A 19,260-nucleotide genomic window follows, 5' to 3' on the forward strand; every position below is an offset into this window, starting at 1 on the left:
CTGACGGATCAGCTACACCTCGAAAGGGCACGTCGGGGTATCTTCTTTAGTAAACAGCGCACATACGAGCATGGGGAACGGGCTGGTCGGCTACTTGCCTATATGGCTCACCTAGATCATAAACCCCCTGTGGTCGTGGCCCTCCGCGCGGAGTCCGGGGCGATACTCTCAGACCCTGACTTGGTAGCGGAGGAGTTTCGGTCCTTCTACTCGAAGCTCTACACCTCCACTGCACAACATTCCGCGGGGGAGCTTACTGCCCTTCTGCGGAGTGTCACCTTTCCAACCCTGTCCCCGAGTCAAGTCTCCATGCTTGAGGCTCCAATTACCACCGTCTGTGTGGAGACGGCTATAGCGAGCCTCCCCACCTCTAAAACTCCTGGCTCCGACGGGCTGCCCCTCGAATTCTACAAGTCCTTTCAGGACTCTCTCGTCCCCAGGCTCTGCGCATTATACAACCACATCTTTGAATCGGGTACGCTACCCTCCTCCATGCGCGAGGCCCTCATTGTCCTTATACCAAAACCAGGCAAGGACCCTATGCTCCCCGAATCCTACCGTCCCATTTCACTCCTTCAGCTCGATGTGAAAATCCTCGCTAAAATTCTTGCCCTGCGTCTCAATAAAGTCATCTCTAGCTTGATACACCCTGACCAGACTGGGTTCATGCCCAACAAAAACACGGCTTTTAACCTCCGCAGGCTCTACATGAACCTCCAGGCCCAACACGCGGAGGTGGGTTCCAGGGTGATTGTTAGCCTCGATGCTGCCAAGGCCTTCGATTCGGTTGAGTGGAAATACCTCTGGGAATGCCTTGGCAGCTTCGGTTTCGGTCCCCGATTTGTGAAGTGGCTTCAGCTCCTATACCATGCTCCTACGGCGCGCATCAGGGTCAATGGTAGAACCTCCTCTCCCTTCCCCCTGACTCGTGGCACTCGTCAGGGCTGCCCCGTTTCACCCATGCTCTATGCCCTAGCTGTGGAACCCCTGGGCATAGCCCTGCGTAACTGCCCAGGGATTAGCGGGCTGCGTTGTGGACAGGTCACCGAGCTGCTCAGCCTATACGCTGACGACATGCTCCTCTACTTATCAGATGCGGGCCCCTCACTTCGAATGGCCCTCCAAGTTATAACCCAGTTCGGGGAATTCTCAGGCCTGCAAATGAACTGGACCAAATCCCATATCCTCCCCTTAGATCTGGGTCCCCCCACTGCAATGCAGGCGGCCCTTCCGCTGCCACGGACGGATGTCATTAAGTACCTGGGCGTCCTCGTCACCAGATCCCCTCTAGACTACATGCGCCTCAATATTGAGCCACTCTTCCATACCTTGAAGTCCAAAACGCAAACGTGGTCCCGTCTCCCTCTTGGGGTGATGGGCCGCATAAGTCTAGTCAAGATGATCCTTCTTCCGAAGCTGCTCTATGCCTTCTGGCATGCACCGCTGTGCATCCCTCCCCGTATTTTTAAAGCCATGGAGTCCATTCTCAACTCGTTCATCTGGGGCCCATCCCGGCACAAACTGCCGTGGCGGGTTCTAAAGTGCCCCTTCAGTCAAGGGGGCGCTTCGGTCCCAGACCTTTACCTTTATTATGTAGCGTCCCAGCTCTCCCACTTCCACTACATTCACCACTCCGAGAGGAGGCGATATCTGGCCATGGTGTGCTCCAAGGCCCCTGGCCCGGTCTCGCACCCCTTTCAACTCATGTGGTGTCCACCTCGTAACTCTAGGCGCCCAGACGATAGTAACCAGCTGCTACACCACCACCGCAAGATTTGGCAAACTACCATGTCAATTGGCGAGGCCCCGTCCCCCCACTCTCATACACCCCTCTGGGATAACCCCTTGCTGCCCGAGCTTGCCATGATCCCTGACCATGGTGTCTGGGTCAAGAGCGGAATTATCTACCTCTCGCAAGTTGTTTCACACGGTTCGGTTAGGTCCTTCCAATCCCTCAAAGATACCCATGCCCTAGCGAACCACATGTTCTTCCGTTACCTCCAACTTCGCCACGCACTTACCACACAATTCGGCTCCGCCATCCCTACCCTCGAGACCCCGCTTCCTGTTGACATTATCATGGGTTCGGACCCCAAGAAACTGACCTCCCAATTCTACTCTTACCTCCTGGTTCCCTCGGCGGCGGCCACCCTCCAGCGGGCAAAAACTCGTTGGGTTCCTGATCTGGGGGTGCTGTCGTCGGAGGACTGGGATGAAGCCCTCGTCAACTGCAGACTGGTATCCCCCAAGATTTCTGACCGCCTCACCCAATTATATATCCTGCACCGTTCATACCTGACGCCCAGTCGCATCCTAAAGTTCAGGCCGGGCGGTGACCCTAACTGCCCGGGCTGCAGCTCCCCAGACCCCACCTTTTACCATCTTCTCTGGGGATGCCCCTGCGAGCAGGGCTATTGGGCCCAAGTGGTCCGATTTCTCCATGACCGCATGGGTTCTCCCATTTCCCTTAGCCCCCGACAGTGTCTGTTCGGAATATTTTCGCTGACTGAGGCCGAAAAATACCTCAACACATTGCTACAAGAGACTTTGTTCCTTGCAAGGCTTCAGATAGCGAAAACCTGGCTTAGGGGCCCCCCCCCTACCCTACAGCAATGGATCAGAGCTGTCAACGACACCCTACCCTTTAAAAAGCTCCTCTATGCCCACAGGGGTTGCCCTGATAAATATAACAAGATCTGGGATAGATGGTTGGGAGACGCTTCTACCTGCACTACCTCCACTGCTTAATGCCTCTCAAGTGCACCTGCTGAGTATTAATGTGCTGTGACCTTCACCTCTGCCCTACCCCGTCCCTATATGCTGCTCTACATTTTTCATATGTTACATGATTTCCATTTACTAAGTCTGTCAAGTCTGCGCACCTGACATTACAATGTATCCTTGTTTGTGGTGCATGTTGCACCGTCTAATGCACTGTCTGTAACCCCCTTTTTTTTACATGCTCATTAAACTTTGTTTTGATTTAAAAAAAAAAAAATGCATTTTTTGCTGTGAAAATGACAATGGTCCCAAAAATGTGTCAAAATTGGCCTAAGTGTCCGCCATAATGTCGCAGTCACGAAAAAAATCGCTGATCGCCGCCATTAGTAGTAAAAAAAAAAAAATTAATAATAATGCAATAAAAATATCCCCTATTTTGTAAAGCTATAAATTTTGCGCAAACCAATCGATAAACGCTTATTGCGATTTTTTTTCCCAAAAATAGGTAGAAGAATACGTATCGGCCTAAACTAAATTTTAAATATGTTTTTGGGGGATATTTATTACAGCAAAAAGTTAAATATTGCATTTTTTTCAAAATTGTCGCTCTATTTTTGTTTATAGCGCAAAAAATAAAAACCGCAGAGGTGATCAAATACCACCAAAAGAAAGCTCTATTTGTGGGGAAAAAAGGACGCCAATTTTGTTTGGGAGCCACGTCGCACGACCGCGCAATTGTCTGTTAAAGCGACGCAGTGCCGAATCGCAAAACCTGGCCTGGGCATTTAGCTGCCTAAAGGTCCGGGGCTTAAGTGGTTAAAGTGGAGGTTCACCCAAAAACTTAATTTTTAACATAAGATTGAGGCTCATTTTGTCAAGGGGAATCGAGTGTTTTTTTTTTTTAAATCGAAGCAGTACTTACCGTTTTAGAGATAGATCTTCTTCGCCGCTTCCGGGTATGGGCTGCGGGACTGGGTGTTCCTATTTGATTGACAGGCTTCCGACAGGCTTCCGACGGTCGCATACATCGCGTCACGATTTTCCGAAAGTTGCCGAACGTCGGTGCGTAGAGCTGCACCGATGTTCGGGTTCTTTCGGCTACTCGTGACGCGATGTATGCAACCATCGGAAGCCTGTCGGAAGCCTGTCAATCAAATAGGATCGCCCAGTCCCGAAGACCATAACCGGAAGCGGCGGAGAAGATCTATCTCTAAAACGGTAAGTACTGCTTCAATTTAAAAAAAAACACCCGATTCCCCTTCACAAAATGAACCTCAATCTAATGTTAAAAATTGTTTTTCGGGTGAACTCCCGCTTTAAGGTTTTTACTCCAATTAATCGAATAATCAAAACAATAATCGGCCAACTAATCGATTATGAAAATAATCGTTAGTTGCAGCCCTACCGCACTGTACATTTACAGGCTGGGGGTTCGGATGTGACCAGGCTGAATAACTAAACTGCAGTATAGAAAGTACACGTCAGCAGCTTGCCTGTGCTGTCTGACAGGATTGTGTAAATCTCAGGGCTTCATAATTATAAATCCTTTGGCAGACAGCTCCTCTATGTGTACTTTAATTCTGTTTAGCTACTGTATGTACCTGCTTTGAAGGTTTCCTTTACAATGACTCTGTCACCAATGAGTCACTTTTAAACTAAGTCCACTAATATAATAGCAGGGGCCACCTTTCCAGTGGCCCCTGTCTTCAAACTTTTCTGCTTTGGCGCTACCCATTATTCAATGCTCTCAGGTGTGTTGAATTCCTGCTCCGCCCATTGCATGTTGTGGTTCCTTCCACCAACTCATACAGCCTGTAAGTGATGTAAGAGCTAGTGAGAGGAACTACAGGGTGCAGCAGGGGAGCAAGCATTCACACAGCTGGAAATGCAGAATAGGTGCCACTCGCTCCTGGGGTGCAGCAAGGCGGCAGAATTTGAAGACACATGTCATGTATATGCAGTAATGTTTGTCTGTCAGCTTACCCCCTCCATGTGTTCACCTTAGAGGCCAGCCACTCTCACCTGGCTGCTTAATTAATCTCTCCTCTAGCATGGCTCCACCCCAGGCCCTATCAGGGAACTCTATATTAACCTGTGCACGGCAAGCCAGCTGTGCTGATCAACAGTGTTTGTTAAGCTATTGTGTGTTTGAGCTCCTGCGTGACGTGTGCTACGTCTGTCTGTTTTACCGATCTTGGCTTGTTCTCGACTATCCCTGTCAGCTAGTCGCCCCGACCTTTGGCTTATCCCCTCACTATCTCTTGTATCCTGTGCTGCTGCTTCCCCTCTATCCTCTATAGCCTACTGTGAGCATGAGCTGGGGGACTCTGGGGGCCACGACCAGGATCCAGTTGCAGCCCAGTCCATCCTCACCACTAGAGGCTTTGGTGAACACCTGCTGGATCTTTGACTCCACACCCTGGAGAATCTTAGGCTCTAGCTCCCTGTGGGATCCCTGTTAGTGCTCCAGTGGATCTACCTTCCTTAGCCACCCAGTGTTCCGTCCACATAAGTCAGCCGTAGGGTTGACTACCTTAGCGGTGCACTCCTGACCCCAACGGTGTGCATCTGTCACCTGACTGCAGGTGTCCTGACAACACAGATGACAAGGTCACTTTAACTACTTAACTATAAATGTATATGACAGTACTTTAACATTTCATGCTTTGGAAATTATATTCTTTATCCTAATTATCTTTTGTCAGGTGTGTCCCCGAACTGTGACACAAAATAATTCCAAAATGCCTGGTGAGAACAGAGACCAATGCAAGCCACGAACTGAAATGTTAAATTGTAAGTCAAATATTTAATTTTCAAGAATCACTCTATATTGTATCTTGACCCGCTAGAATTCATATCTTTAACCACGCCACTGGCGTAGGCCATGCTCACTGCAGTCAAGGCTCCCTTTCCCTATTGGGCTAAGGGGCCTTCATTTCAGGACATCACGTTACACACTACATAACTAAAATATACAATACCATGTGATGGGATACCTAGAAAATTCTTACTCAAATGATTTCAGTTTGTAAGACACTTGACAATGCTGTCATTCTATCCCTCTATTTCTTGTACTGTTTCTTGTATGTCAAAGAAAGAGAAATCTCCTCAATCGGGACAGAAATACAAACCTTACAGAAATTTTATGTAGTTGTAAAAGCTTGATTTTTCTATTTCTAAAATAACAAACATGTTATACAGTACTTACCTGTCCGATCTGTCCACTGCAATGTCGCAGTACCGCTAAAAATCGCAGATCACCGTCATTACTAGTGGAAAAAAAAATACCATAAAAATGCCATAAATCTTTTCCATAGTTTGTAGACGCAATAACTTTTGCACAAACCAATCAATATACTCTTATTGCGATTTTTTTACCAAAAATATGTAGAAGAATATATATTGGCCTAAACTGATGAAGAAATTTGTTTTTTAACCACTTGCCGTCCGCCCACCGTCAAATGATGGCTGGGCGGTGCGGCTCTCATTCTGGGTGGACGTCATATGACATCTAGGACATCTAGGGATGTAATCAGGGCACTGATCGTCACTGATTGTAATATACCTTACAATCAGTTCCCTGATTACAATTAAGTGCTCACCATTGCTAGCAATCAGTGCCCACCTTTGTCCACAAGTACCAACAATCAGTGCCCACAGGTGCCAGAAATTAGTGCTCACAAGTGCCAGAAATCAGTGGCCATTAGTGCTGGCTATCAGTGCTGGCTATCAGTGCTGCCCATCAATGCCCATCAGTGCTGCCCATCAGTGCCGCTTGTCTGTGCCCACCAGTGCCACGTATCTGTGCCGCCTATCAGTGCCACCCATCAGTGCCCATAAGTGCGGCATATTAGTGCCTCCACATCAGTGCCACCTCATCAGTACCCAAATGTGCCACCTCATAAGTGCCCATACGTGCAGCCTATCAGTGCCCATCAATGCCGCTTCATCGGCACCCATCAGTGAAGGAGAAAAATTAGACAGAAACAAAGAAAACCTTTTTTTTTTTCAAATTTTCTGTTTTTTTTTTTATAAAAAACCCAGAAGTTATTAAATACCACCAAAAAGAAAGCTCTATTTGTTTGAAGAAAATTGTAAAAATTTCACATGGTTACAGTGTAGCATGACCGCGCAATTGTCATTCAAAGTGTTACAGCGCTGAAAGCTGAAAAATGGCCTGGGCAGGAAGGGGGTGTAAGTATTGAGGTGGTTAAAACCATTTTTTTTGGGTACATCGTCGCACGACCATGCAATTGTCAGTTAAAACAACGCAGTGCCAAATTGTAAAAAGTGCTCTGGTCAGGAATGGGGTAAAATTTTCCGGGGCTGTCGGACCGGCAACCATACACACGGGCCGAATGTTGGCTGGTTTCTAATTAACCGGCCGATGACGGCCGACATTCAGCCCATGTGTACTAGGCTTAAGAATAGGCAAGAAAAATAACAGGATTTATATTTTATGTAAAAACAAGTATGACCATGGACACAGTAGGTATATCGACATTACAGTTTTCTAATTTTCTACGCTATAATGTTTGTCAGGGATTAAGTCAGACATGAAATCAGCCTTTTCCCAGGACATAACAAGTTAATCATGTCAAGGGCGTAGCAACCTACAAAATATGTTCTCTGATAACGCTCCCCCATAACATTCATAAGAAGGCTGTTCTAACAGGAATTTTACTAGCACATCAACAACATAGCTCCCAACTGTCCCTGATTTCGAGGGTCGGTCCCTGATTTGGAGCAATGTCCCCTTGTCCCTCTTTCCTCCACATTTGTCACTCATTTTGGTCTGATCTATATTGTTGTATACAAAATTATTATTTCTTCTTTCAAAAAGTGATTCCCAGTACTAAACCTTTCACCCAAATTCTAAATTGCTGCATTTGTAAATTTTAAAAGCCAATATAAAGGAATAGTAGTGGTAAAAAAAAAACACTTGTGGATTTACCAATTAAACATTGGTTATGGATGTGGAAGTAAGGATTTTGTTTAACCACTTGCGTAATGGGCACATAAACCCCCTTCGTGCCCAGGCGAAATTTCAGCTTCCGGCACTGAGTCGCTTTAACTGACATTTGCGCGGTCGTGCGACGTGGCTCCCAAACAAAATTGACGTCCTTTTTTCCCCACAAATAGAGCTTTCTTTTGGTGGTATTTGATCACCTCTGCGGTTTTTATTTTTTGCGCTATAAACAAAAAAAGAGCGACAATTTAAAAAAAATATATATTTTTTTTAATTGTTGCTATAATAAATATCCAAAACGTATTTTTCAACGTATTTTTGTAAAAAAAAAAAATCGCAATAAGCGACTGGTTTGCGCAAAAGTTATAGCACCTACAAAATGGGGGATAGATTTATGATTTTTTTTTTTTTTTTACTTATAATGGCGGCGATTTGAGATTTTTTTGTCAGGGCTGCGATATTGCGGCGGACGTATCGGACACTTTTGACACAATTTTGGGACCATTCACATTTATACAGCGATCAGTGCTATAAAAATGCACTAATTACTGTATAAATGTGACTGGCAGTGAAGGGGTTAACACTAGGGGGTGAGGAAGGGGTTAAATGTATTCCCTCATTGTGTTCTTACTGTGTGGGGGGAGGGGACTGACTGGGGGAGGTGACCGATGCTTTGTCCCTATGTAAAGGGACACAGATCGGTCTCCTCTCTCCCCTGACAGCACGTGGAGCTCTGTGTTTACGCCAGGCACTCGCATCGGCTCCCGAGCGATGCGCCGGGCACGTTGTTTCCCCGCTGCGCGCCCCCAGCGGCGCGCACAGGGAACAACAACAACAGGGACGTCCACCCGGCACTTGAGAGCCGCGCTGTGGACGTCTTTCGACCATAGCGCGGATCTCAGGTGGTTAATAGATGCTTTTCCCTAAAGTCCTTTTGGCCCGGATTCAGAAAGAATCGCGTATTTTTAGGCGGGCGTAGCACATCTCATATACGCTACGCCGCCGTAACTTAGAGAGGTGAGTACCATATTCAGAAAGAACTTGCGCCCTAAGTTACGGCGGCGTAGCGTAAATGGGCCGGCGTAAGCCCGCGTAATTCAAATGATCAAGGCAGTGGGCGTGTTGTATTGAAATGAGTGGTGACCCCATGCAAATGAGGGGCCGAACGAACGGCGCATGCGCGCGCATGCTCAGAGTCACGTCGCAAATACTCCCTAAGATACGTCGGCTCAATGCTTTGTCGACGTGAAGGTAACATACGCCCAGCCCCATTCACGTACGACATACGCAAACAACGTAAAATACAACGCTGGTCCGACGTTTCCGATGTCCATACCTTAACATGACTGACCCCTGCTTTATGAGGGGTAAAGTTACGCCGGACCGACGCCTAACATAAACGGCGTAGCTAAATCCGACGGGCGCAAGTACGTTTCTACCTCATTTGCATATTCGACGCGGAAATATACGGAAGCGCCCCTAGCGGCCAGCGTAAATATGCACCCAAGATACGACGGCGTAGGAGACTCACGTCAGTCGTATCTTGGCCGAATTCAAGCGCAGCTGATTCTAAGAATCAGTCGCATAGATACGACGGCGCTCATTCGGACATACGACGGCGTATCTGGAGATACGCCGTCGTATGTCCTTTCTGAATCCGGGCCCTTTTGTTTTTCATCATTGTTGATCATACCTCCCAACAAGCTCCAATAAATTAGGGGTAATTTTTTACTGCTTTGTATGTGTGATGTGTTTGTTGTACTGTATGGTGTAAGAAAGTATGTGGTACATTCCTGTGTTTTATTAACCACTAGCCGACCGCGCACCGCCGTTATACGTCGGCAGGTCGGCTCGGCTGGGCGAGAGCACGTAGTATAACGTCCTCTCTCTCAGCCGCCACTAGGGGCGCGCGCTCGCCCCCGACTCCCGTGCGTGTGCCCGGCGGGCGCGATCGCCGCCGGGCACACGCGATTGCTCGGTACAGAGCGGGGACCGGGAGCTGTGTGTGTAAACACACAGCTCTCGGTCCTGTCAGCAGGGGAAATGCTGATCTTCTGTTCATACAATGTATGAACAGAGGATCAGTGTTTCCCCTAGTGAGGCCACCCCCCCCCACAGTAAGAACACACCCAGGCATACTTAACCCCTTCCCCGCCCCCTAGTGTTAACCCCTTCACTGCCAGTGGCATTTTTATAGTAATCCAATGCATTTTTATAGCACTGATCGCTATAAAAATGCCAATGGTCCCAAAAATGTGTCAAAAATGTCCGAAGTGTCCGCTATAATGTCGTAGTACCGAAAAAAAATCGCTGATCGCCGCCATTACTAGTAAAAAATATATATTAATAAAAATACCCCCTATTTTGTAAACGCTATAACTTTTGCGCAAACCAATCAATAAACGCTTATTGTGATTTTTTTTTACGAAAAATATGTAGAAGAATACGTATCGGCCTAAACTGAGGGGAAAAATTTTTTTTTTAGATATTTTTGGGGGATATTTATTACAGCAAAAAGTAAAAAATATTCATTTTTTTCAAAATTGTTGTTGTATTTTTGTTTATAGCGCAAAAAATAAACGCAGAGGTGATCAAATACCACCAAAAGAAAGCTCTATTTGTGGGAAAAAAAAGGACGCCAATTTTGTTTGGGAGCCACGTCGCACGACCGCGCAATTGTCTGTTAAAGCAACGCAGTCCCGAATCGCAAAAAGTACTCTGGTCTTTGGGCAGCAATATGGTCCGGGGGGTAAGTGGTTAAACATTGGTTATAGATGTGGAAGTAAGGATTTTGTTTAATAGATGCTTTTCCCTAAAGTCCTTTTGTTTTTCATCATTGTTGATCATACCTCCCAACATTTTGAGATGGGAATGAGGGACACCTACTAGCAAATGTATGTAGGCATAGGACACCAAAAAAAAGGTTAATTCTCCGTTAAGGGGGTGTGGCAGGGGGTGTGTCCTATGCCTACATACATTTGCTAGTAGGTGTCCCTCATTCCCATCTCAAAATGTTGGGAGGTATGATCAACAATGATGAAAAACAAAAGGACTTTAGGGAAAAGCATCTATTAAACAAAATCCTTACTTCCACATCTATAACTAATGTTTAATAAAACACAGGAATGTACCACATACTTTCTTACACCATACAGTACAACAAACACATCACACATACAAAACAGTAAAAAATTACCCCTAATTTATTGGAGCTTTTTAATACATTAAGAAAGTAACCTGATTAAAAATAATTCATAATAATTTTCTATAAATAAAGTGTATGTATAGGCAATTTTTTTTGTTTGTCGTTTTGGATAGCCTGGGGGAAGTTTTTCCTTCTTTCTGTCACAGAAACACAATAGGAAGTCAGATTCACAAAAGAGATACGACGGAGTATCTCTCAGAGTATCTATGCGACTGATTCATAGAATCAGTTACGCATAGATATCCCTAAGATCCGACAGGTGTAATTGTTTTACACTGTCGGATCTTAGGATGCAGTACCGCGGCCGCCGCTGGGGGGAGTTTGCGACGTAAACCAGCGTCGGGTATGCAAATTAGCAGTTACGGCGATCCACGAAGGTTTTTCCCGTCGTTACGTCGTCGCAAGTTTTAGATTCCCATCGCAAAGATAGGGCACCTTTAATATGGTGTAAAAGTACTCCACCATGGTAGAGTATGCCCGTCTTTCCAGCGTCGCTTTTGAATTTTTTTTTCCCGGCGTAAGTACGTTACGCACGTCGCGATTCTCAAAACGTTGGCGCGTCGTAATTTCGCGCAAAGCACGTCGGGAAACTTGCGACCGGAGCATGCGCAGTACGTCCGGCGCGGGAGCGCGCCTAATTTAAATGGAACCCGCCCCATTTGAATTGGGCCACCTTGCGCCGGACGTGTTTACGATACACCGCCGCAAATTTCCAGGTAAGTGCTTTGTGGATCGGGCACTTAGACTGAATACTTGTGGCGGTGTAACGTAAACGGGTTACGTTACGCTGCGCCGCGGGTACGTGAATCTGGCCCTTAGAATGAGTGTCCCAAATTATTGGGAATTCCCCTCTTACTCCACACAACAATACAGAGTTCAGTAGGGTAGCACCTACTACTTTCGAGTCGCTGATGTGCCCCCTCACATATTCCCATAACTGATATTTTGCTGCCAGTCCCTTGGTATGAATGGATGAATGTCTGGGAGCTCAGGTTGCTTTTTATCTTTACTTTCCCTACAACGTTGTCATGAATGTTTTTATTAATTGTATGGCAAAGGTTTTGATCTGCTTTTTTGATTACTAATTGGATTGTTGAATAAAAGTTTGATTTTATATATGCTGCAGTGAGTTTCTACATGGAGCCCGATTTTTGACTTGAGCTCATCCCTTGAGCTCCAGTTATACCCTTTTTGCATAATAACTGTTTGGCGCCAGAAACCCCACCCATATATTGGGTGAGCCGGCTACCTACTTATTCATTTGTATCTTAAGTGATATACAGTATATTCCATTTTTAACTTTTTAAATGCACTGTTTCTGAGAATTACCATAATGCCTTGAACACACAGTCGGACTTTTGACTGTGCAAAAGTCCGCCGTGAGTCCATCGGAAGTCTGCCGGAAAGAAAGAACAGGTTCTTTATCTAAGGGAGAAATTGTTAGATAGCGCAGGATTATCAGAGCATAGACAACAATGGCCCATAAATTTAAAATGTATAATTAGTAATGAGGTAAATATAAAAATGAATTAGTAATATTAGTCTATATAGTCCAAGATAACACTAGCGGCAGCAATCCCAAAGCAGAAGCAGGCTCTGAAAAATGTGTACAAAAGAGAAAGAAGGATGCACCAATCTAAGTGCAGTAGAATGAAAACTTTTAATAAAATTGTGTAAACAAACAGCCAAATGGCTACTCACTAAATGTAGGGAATATCAGGCATATATAAACAATATATAAGGTCCGTCGGCCTTCCGACAAAAAAAGTCAGATGGAGGCTACACACAGGCCTTGTACACACGGTCGGACCAAACCGATGAGAATGAACCGAAGTTCATTTTCATCGGACCAAACCGACCGTGTGTATAGGCCATCAGTCTGTTTTCCTTCGGTCCAAAATTTTAAAACATGCTTCAAAACCGAACCAATGGACCGCTGCCCCATCGGACCAAACCGATGGTTAGTACAGAAAAGCATCGGTTCAAAACCCGCGCATGCTCAGAATCAAGTCGACGCATGCTTGGAAGCATTGAACTTCGTTTTATTCAGCACGTCGTGTGTTTGACGTCACCGCGTTCTGACCCGATCGGATTTTGGACTGATGGTGTGTACACATATCAGGCCGTACGGCCACTTCAGAGGTGAACCGATGAAAACGGTCCGACGGACCAGTTACATCTGTTTGGTCCGACCGTGTGTACAAGGCCACAGCCGGACTTTCTGAGAAAAAAAGCCTGTCTGACTTTTTTTCTTGGAAAGTTCGATTGTGTGTACAAGGCACTATCCTCATTTTTATTGCCATCATTTTTTTTTTTTTAAACAATAGATTTTTATTTAAAGTATTTACTTAACAGTACAGATTAAAAATGTCACATTAATCCTTAGTAACCAACCGAGTTACCTTGGTTCATAAAATTGTTCTTATAACAGTACAGTGCTTGGTAGCCTCTACCAGCCTACCCCTACCGGGTTCAATCTGTAGGCATGGCTAGGCCTCCAATTGAGTTAACTATTTGTATATAGAAAATCATAAAGAAACAGAAAATTTGTGCACTATATATATATATATATATATATATATATATATATATATATATATATATATATATATATATATATATATATATATATATACATATATATATATACATATATATATATATATATATATATATATATATATATACATACACACATACATACAGAAATTAAATGAACTTAACAAAACTTGCTACACAGATCAATAAAGTAGGTCCAGGATATTACATTACAGCTGGGGTAAGCATATATCTGACTCAATAGTATCAATTAAGTATCTCTACATTCTAATATGCCCAACTTTGATTTGGTTTCTTAAATCATTAAGAGTCTTGTGTTACAATGATTTATATATATAGGAACATTTTATTATTTGTATCTTTTATGTTATATGTTATCCCTGTTGTAGGGGGAAGAGATACAATCCCCAAAATGCATTGGATTTTTAAACAATTAGATTAAATTTGTGTTCAGACTCAAATATTTTGGTATGGTGCTTTGATTTCAAATTTGCTCATTCCTTTCACAACCCAAAGTGATTATGGATTCCCTCTGGTGTGAAGAAGCTGCCAGATTATATACAGATTATCTGTATTTGCCCTAGTGCCATACTATTAGAGGATAACAATTAAGGGCTCTTTCACACGGAGCGGACCGTTTCTCGGTCCGCTCCGTGTGTCCGCCAAAGCTCAGCGGGGATCCCCGCTGAGCTGTCGGCGGATACGGCGGTCCCCGCACACAGTGCAGGGACCGCCCTGTCTCTGCTCCGCTCTCCCCTATGGGGGACCGGATGCAGACGGTCCGTCTGTCCGTCTGCATCCGATCCGTTCCGCCGAACGGAAGAAAAATAGGGTTTCTTCCGTTCGGAAAAGCGGAACCCGACTGACGCGGACGCTAGCGGATGCTCCATCCGCTAACGGACGCGTCCCCATAGGGATTCATTACAAGTCCGTTAACGGGAGCACGCCTAATTTAAATGGCACACGCCATTTAAATTGGCCCGCCTTGCGCCGGAGGCCGCCGGCGTAGGATTTCATCGCAAGTGCTTGGTGAATCAGGCACTTGCGATGAAAAGTTGCGGCGGTGTAACGTATCTACGATACGTTACGCCGCCGCACTTCTACGTGAATCTGGCCCCAAGTTCCCTCCACTAGAGAAATTGCTGACTTACTGGTCTCAGATTCAAACTCTGTAGTCCAAACAGTCTGCTTTTGCTTGCGAGTTCTATATCTTTTGAGTTCCATTTGCCAATTTTCACTCCAGACCTCTAGAGTACAATGCAACATTCTATTGTCTATGGAAAGACCTGTTCATCTGTCGCCAAGGACTAGGTTGTCCCTAGCTTTGTGGCTCAGGAATCTGGCTCTGAAGTCAGGGAAGTCCTTCCCATCTCTTGGAGGATCCTCATGACAGATGCCAACCTGTTGAGCTGGAGAGAAGTTCTGGTCACCCTGTTGATGCAGAAGACTTGGTCATCTGAGAATTCTTATGTCCCAATAAAACATTCTGGAACTTCTGGCAATTTGGCTGTCTCCAGAGTTGGACAATCCTACTGAATTATAGGATCATATTGATCCTCCTGATGATCCTAGAATAGTTGTTCAAGAAAATGGCATACAAATTGTATAGTGTGTTGCCAGCTTTAGGCTTTTCAGTATCAAACTGCTGTTTCCCTGAATTGCAAGTTCACATTACATTCTCTAAATTTTACCAGGACCAGGTAAAGGTTTTTGCTTCGCCTCATGGCTTCAGGTGTAGAGTCCTTCTCCTTCTGAAAGCGTTTTGTTTTTTCAGCTGTTTTGTCTTGGGTCTGTAAGGCCCCATATACACAGGACGCTGCTAAACGTATGTTCAGAGGCAGTTGAACGCTTTTTTCCTGAACTCATTCAATGTTATCCTATGTGACCATGTACACTTTATTGCCGTTTTTAGGCAGTTGCGTTTAACAGTGTTTCTTTAAAAGCAAAAAAATGGGTTAAGACGCAGAAGATCTCCACATTTCAGATGCCAAACGCGGCATGTAAACGTGGCAAAACAGACGTTTTAAACGTGGGTTACTATCTGTCAAGTTTAATAATTTAGGAGCAATTGTAAAAGTGTCCCGTGTTGCTCTCCCCTCAATTAGGCTGCTTTTGAACATCTTGAAGGTCAAATACTTCCTGTGTCTCTTAATGGGCAAGAATGGGATTTTTGTACTCACTGTAAAATCCTTTTCTTGGAGTCCATTAATAGACACAAGCCCCAGCCCTCCATGTTTATGCTCTTAGTACTATTTTGCCACTAAACTCAGACATGCTGGTAGTAGGAGGGGTTATCTTGGCATGGCCTACATGTGTTTGTTTGCCAGTGTCCAATGTTTCTGTAAGCGACAGAAGGATTGGGCACTGTTAAAAGTTTTCTGTGTCCCTCAATGGATTTCAAGAAAAGGGTTTTATAGTGAGCACAAAAATCCTGTTGTTTTTACTATCTTTTTCTTTTTGAAGATTTAGATGAAATTGCAGCAAAAGCCTTGTTCAACCAAAAACGCAAAGAGAAAAAAGGAGATTGCCAAAACAGAGACAAAACAGATGGACCCACGGACTGATGGACAAGTTAAATACCAGCTGGGTGGGCTTTAGAACTGGTACGTTAGAACTTGGCATTGGCATTTCTTGCATGAACAAGAACAGGCGTAAAACCTGTCGTTCTTCTCGGTGCTCCTATAATGCATAGGGGTTGATTTACTAAAGCCAAATAGACTGTGCATTTAGTAAGTGCAGTTACTCCAGAGCTTAGTAAATAAAGTGAAGCTTCACTTAGCAAAGAATAACCAATCATGTGCAAAAAAAAAAAAAACAGCATTTTTGCTTGCACATGATTGGATGATGGAAGTCAGCAGAGCTTCTGCTCATTTACTAAGCTCTGATGCAACTGCGCTTGCAGAGTGCAACTGCACTTTGCGAAGTACACAGTCTAGTTGCCTTAATGCCCCGTACACACGATCAGAATTTCCGATTGGCGGAGTCCACCGCGTGGAAGATGCCTAAGGCAAAAAAAAAAAGCACTTTTTTCTTTTTTGATCAGTGTTCAGTTAAAAAAAATTGTGTTACTTTAGATGAAAGCACACATATTTAATTTACAAATAAAATAGGGGCCTTTTTTTAAAATGTTATGCTTTTTTTTAATGTGACACTAGAAAAAAAGTTAACAAAAATAAATATTAATGGTTAATAATATATAAAACAGCAGGAATATGATAGTTGAAGAATGAAGGGGAAGAAGGAGTTAATTAGGGATAGTTATGGAAAACTAAGGGTTAACAAGGTTAAATAGACACATTTTATTTAAAGTTACTGGTCAGGTCATCTCATCCCTTTGAGCTGCAGATGAATAAAACAGAGTAGACACAAAAGCCACATTGTGACTTTGTATCTCTCAAGGTCTCAAGGAACTGCCGGAAAGTGGTGGTGGAAGTCAGGCCCGGACTGGCCATAGGGCACACCGGGCATATGCCCGGTCAGCCACAGCTGCCAGGGCCACATGTCAATTTCGGGCCTGACTGACTTCATGGGCAGCTGCTAGAGCCGGCCCTGCTCACCCGCTGCCGGCCTCTCTGTGGCCGGCTCTGCGGGGAGGGCCGCATCCATGTTCTTCTGGCCGGGGTCCCCAGTCCCCCCCGCCAGAAGCCAAAGCATCTAGGCTGCTCCGTGGGTGGGGGCCACTCAGCCGGCATCAACACGGCCAGCTCCGCGGCCGTCCGACTGACTATTCAGCTCAGGGGGGCGGAAATGAAGGGGTCAGGTGACCATGAAGGGGGAGGAGCTGCCTGGAGGAATCCCCTTACGCCGTCTCTTACGCCGTCGAATCTTAACTGCATTTTTTTGTTGACCGCTAGGTGGCGCTTCCGTCGAATTCCGCGTCGAGTATGCAAATTAGCTAGATACGCGAATTCCTGAACGTACGCACGGCCGACGCAGTAAAGTTACGACGTTTACGTTAGGCTTTTCCCGGCGTAAAGTTGCCCCTGCTATATGAGGCGCAGCCAATGTTAAGTATGGCCGTCGTTCCCGCGTCGAAATTTGAAAAAGTTACGTCGTTTGCGTAAGTCGTCCATGAATGGGGCTGGACGTCATTTACGTTCACGTCAAAACCAATGACGTCCTTGTGGCGTACTTTGGAGCAATGCACACTGGGAAATTCCACGGACGGCGCATGCGCCGTTCTGCAAAGACGTCAATCACGTCGGGTCACAGTAGTTTTACATAAAACACGCCCCCCTGATCCAAATTTTAATTAGGCCGGCCGATTTACGATACGCCGCCGCAACTTACGGAGCAAGTGCTTTGAGAATATAGCACTTTCCCGTGTAAGTTGCGGAGGCGTAACGTAAATCAGATACGTTAAGCCCACACAATTTTACGCGGCTGTACAAGAATCTGGCCCAGGTAGTTTAGCATCACTCTTTACTGTGTAAAAGAGACCACTGACCAGAACCAAAGAATGCTCTTATCATGCTGTGTAAATGTAGGTGTAAAACATTGTGTGAGAGGGACAATTCTTGGGCCCAAAAGGTGCATTTAAAGTGTATATATGATATTTTTATTTTTTTTATTTATTTTTTTGTGTTTGTAATTGTGGTATGTTTAGTACTGGTTGGCTGGGTAAGTGCAGTGTTAACAAAAAATCATATATACACTTTAAATGCATGACACCTTTTGGATTGTTTTAGACCCCTTTCACACTTAGGCGCTTTGCAGGCACTATAACGCTAAAAATAGTGCCTGTAAAGGACCCTGATAGAGCCGCTTTATTTACTCCAGTGTGAAAGCCCCGAGGGCTTTCACACTGGAGTGGTGCACTGGCAGGACGTTAAAAAATGTCCTGCAAGCAGCATCTTTGGAGCGAAATGAATGGACAGTGCGGCCATACCACGGCACTTTGCAGATGGTTTTAACCCTTTTTCGGCTGCTAGCGGGGGGTTAACGACAATCCACAATCGGTTTACAAAACGCAGCACAGTTTGCCGAAACGGATCGCATGGGTGTGAACACCCATGCAATCTGATTCTGGTGTGGACAATAAAGGGTCCTGCACCAGTGTGGTTTGAATGCAGTATGATTTGAGCCATACAAATCCATGGCTTAAATCGCACCCCAGAGACACCACATGTAATTCGCACAGGAATGTTGAGCGATTCCTGTGCGAATTACATGTGGTGTCTCACACCGCAGTAGTGTGAACCAGGGCTGAGGCCTTAAAGCCAGCTGCAGCATTCCCCTTGGCAGGAGTGAGCTCAGGTGTGTTTGGATCCTAGTCTGAACTATCCTGAGCTTTTCAGCCAGGATAGTCCAGCAGCCGCGCATATACACTCCTCTTGTATATGTACAGCTGCAGACCATGAAATTTCCTTGCTGCTTACAATTGGAAGCACACTGTAATAGGAGGGGGCCGGGGGTAGGGGGGGGGGTTGATTTAATAACAAACATGTCATGCTTCCTTGATTTGTATATATAAAAAAAAATGGGCTGCTCAGCCTAAAATGCCCGGGTCTATTATTTGTCCCAGTCCGGGCCTGGTGGAAGTGCAGCAGAGGGGCAGAAGGACTGCATGTGCTACACATGCCCAGTATACTTTGATGATGTTTTTTGTGTAGCACATCAGTTTCCTCAACTAGTTAATTGCTTGTATACTGTATACATGTGTTGCGTACCTGATTTTGACATGTGTTTGAAACATGCATCAAATGCAGGTCAGCAGTTTTCCATTTACCTCAATGTTAGAGTGTGGAGGACAATTTGTGGCAACAAGGCTACATTTCACATTTTTTGGGTTTCCTTTTTCTGAGAG

The 19,260-nt window shown here is 45.1% G+C and overlaps 1 long non-coding RNA gene across 2 annotated transcripts in view; it reads left to right on the forward strand.

The window, feature by feature from the left end:
• Positions 1-19,260, forward strand: part of LOC120932604 — an 88,354-nt gene that overhangs the window by 57,898 nt on the left and 11,196 nt on the right. The window contains exons 3-4 of one of the 2 annotated variants that reach the window (XR_005748019.1): positions 5,427-5,514; positions 15,918-16,057. This is a non-coding gene — a long non-coding RNA (uncharacterized LOC120932604). The remainder of the gene's footprint in view (positions 1-5,426; positions 5,515-15,917; positions 16,058-19,260) is intronic. The other variant, XR_005748020.1, reaches the window with a different exon arrangement.

The sequence above is a fragment of the Rana temporaria genome, chromosome 3, assembly GCF_905171775.1.
Source record: "Rana temporaria chromosome 3, aRanTem1.1, whole genome shotgun sequence".
Lineage (NCBI taxonomy): Eukaryota > Metazoa > Chordata > Amphibia > Anura > Ranidae > Rana > Rana temporaria.